Genomic DNA, 2,994 nt, shown 5'->3' with positions numbered 1-2,994 from the left:
TCGATTCCCATTCCTAGTTTTCTCTTCAAAAACATTGCTCCAGCTGTTGGAAGCGCAACAAATCTTTCACCTAAACTAGCATCTTTTGATAAAAATCTATCCATTGCCTTATCTTGCAAAACTTTATCTGCGATATGTCTGGAATTTGTGTCTCTATGTTTTGCATAAAAAATATCGTGTTCCATAGCAGCTTGATCTAATTTATTTATACCAGTATCTCCTCTTTTTAGTCTTTTTTCGAGTTTTGTGCCAGGCCCCAGATACTGATAAGTTGGTACGTGTAATTCAAAAGGTAAATTGTTGATAAAATCATTCAAAAGTCCACTACCCTCAATCATAGATGAACTTATTGCCGGCAAAACTCGTTTTAAATATTTAATTCCATCACGTTTTTCAATCATTTCATCAAGTTTGTTCGAAATAAAATCTTTAATCGCTTTCTTTTCGTTCAAAAAATTGTTGTTTCCAGCCTTCTCTTGAGGATAAATATAATTAATAATTCCATCGAGTTTTGTCAAATCGTCGATATATCTGTATTCAATCTTATTATCACTGTATTTTCTCACACCTGATCCTTCGATTCTTTTTTCCCAAATTGGTTTAATCAAATTGAGATATTTTTTACCTTTACTTGACTTTGGTTTCTTAGTAGATGGATCATTATTTTTGTAAATTGAATCAGATTTCCATAAAATTTCAGTATACTTTTTCAAGTCTTCTTCAGAATATAAACCGTCTTTTGGAACATCAGTGCCTGTTAATAATCTCCATAAACCTTGAGTTCCTTTATATGTTTTATCTTCAATAATTATATCATTATGTTCAAAATTAACGGGTAAATTTCCAATCATAAAACTTTTCTTTTTTTTATCCCAATACAAACCAAATTTATCATCTTTTACTCTAGGAAGGAACTTTTTACCAATTTTACCAATTATTATATCCGTTGTTCCAGGACTTATTGGTTCAACTATGGTAGAGTCTTCAATGATTCTAGGTCTAAATGGTGTTGAAGATGGTAATTTTGGCAATTCAAACTCTTCTACTTCAGATTCTGGAATCGAAATATCAGCAAATTGTCGTACAACTGGAACCAAATTCATTAAATTTTGATTATCGCTTAAAACATTTTCAATTTTGCCCTCAACATTTTTTATTGCAGAAGTTACAGGTTGATTAATTTTTTGAATAAGTTCTTGTTCTTCTTCATCCATTCGAATCGGTTCTTTAAATTCTTTGATTAATTTCTTTTCTATTTGATCAAGTTTTTTTCGCTTCTTCAGAAGTTACGTTCGCCATTTATTTAGGAAAATTTTGAAACGTGGAACGTAAAAAACGTGAACGTGGAACGTAAAAACGTGAACGTGGAACGTAAAAACGTGAACGTGGAACGTAAAAACGTGAACGTGGAACGTAAAAACGTGAACGTGGAACGTAAAAACGTGAACGTGGAACGTGAAACACGAACGTGAAACGTAAACACGAACGTGAAACATGAACGTGAAACATGAACGTGGAACGTAAAACGTGAACGTGGAACGTAAAACGTGAACGAGAACGTGAACACGAAACGTGAAACGTGAACACGAAACGTGAAAACGTGGAACGTACAACGTGGAACGTGAACAGATTTACCGTTTTTCTGTTATTTTCATAATGTAAATAAAAAGTAAAGATAATGTAAAAATAATTGTAACAAATATTTTATCAAGTAGATTTGTCAGACCACTGAGCAGCATTTATGTTAGAAAATTTATTCAAATATTTTCCATTTTTAGGCTTCAAAGTTAGATTAATAGTTAAAAATCCATAGTCTTCTTTCCAAATTTTATCACATAACTCAATAAAGTGGTTAAAACTCATATCAGATCCCACATAATTGTTATAAATCTTTCTCGAATAGTGATCATCTTGCTTAAAAATACACAACATATTCAGGTTATTTCTAATAACTTGTTTATCAACCTTTGAAAAGCATTGGGAAAGATAGATACAAGATATGTTTTTGTGACGAGACATTACGAAATATTCCTTAATAACGTCTTGATTTTCTAAAATACAGTCATCGAAAACGATTAAAGAATTCGGTTTACATTCGCTTAATGGAACTATTTCCTCGGAAGCATTATAAAAATATGATATTTTCTTACTTAAGTTCTTCTCAATATTCTCAAATCTTTCTTGTAATTTTTTATATGCGTCTTGTTCTAAAGATTTACTAAAAACATACAAATTGGAATAAGGAATCAACCTATTGTAGATAAAATTCAATAATAAAGTTGTTTTTTCCACATCCACCTGAACCAACAATTAACAATCTGATCGGTTGATCTTTCTTATTTTCTTCAAACGTTTGAAGTTTTATCTGATCTTTTTGCTTTAAAAATTTCTCCATTTAAATAGAAGATTTTCATCTTGAAACAACGCTTGCGAAAATGAAGCTGTTCAAGTTGACTTCAGAAAGCTCTAAATTAGTTTTAAACTTGGAACATCCTATACACTTAGAGGAAGAATCAAATTATTTTATCGGTTTAAGCGGTTTTTATTCTGACAATTTTGTAATAAATATTAGTGAAAGTTCTCCTTATTGTATAGGATTTAGTGAGAAGAACATAACAAAATATTATGGTTTAAACAAAGGATATTATACTTTCGATCAAATAAAAAATTCCCTTAAAAATTATCTGAAAACATTCAAACAATCAGATAAATCTTTAAACTTTGACGAAAACAAGTTTGAAATGCAAAAAAAAATTATCTCTCTAATAAAATTCAAATAAAATCACCAGTAAGAATAATGTTTTCAGCAATTATTGTGGAATTGTTAGGGTTTGTTCAAGAAACTATTGAGCCAAATCAGGTATATTTAGGAAATAAAACGCCAAAATTTAGACCGTTTGATGTAATTGAAGTACATTGTAATCTCGTTGAACCTAGTTTTGAAAATCATACCGAACATTTACACAAAGAATCTGAAATTTTGTACACTTTTTT

This window comes from Homalodisca vitripennis, chromosome X (assembly GCF_021130785.1).
Source record: "Homalodisca vitripennis isolate AUS2020 chromosome X, UT_GWSS_2.1, whole genome shotgun sequence".
Lineage (NCBI taxonomy): Eukaryota > Metazoa > Arthropoda > Insecta > Hemiptera > Cicadellidae > Homalodisca > Homalodisca vitripennis.
The sequence above is the reverse complement of the archived record's forward strand: the minus strand, read 5'-3'. Positions refer to the sequence as shown.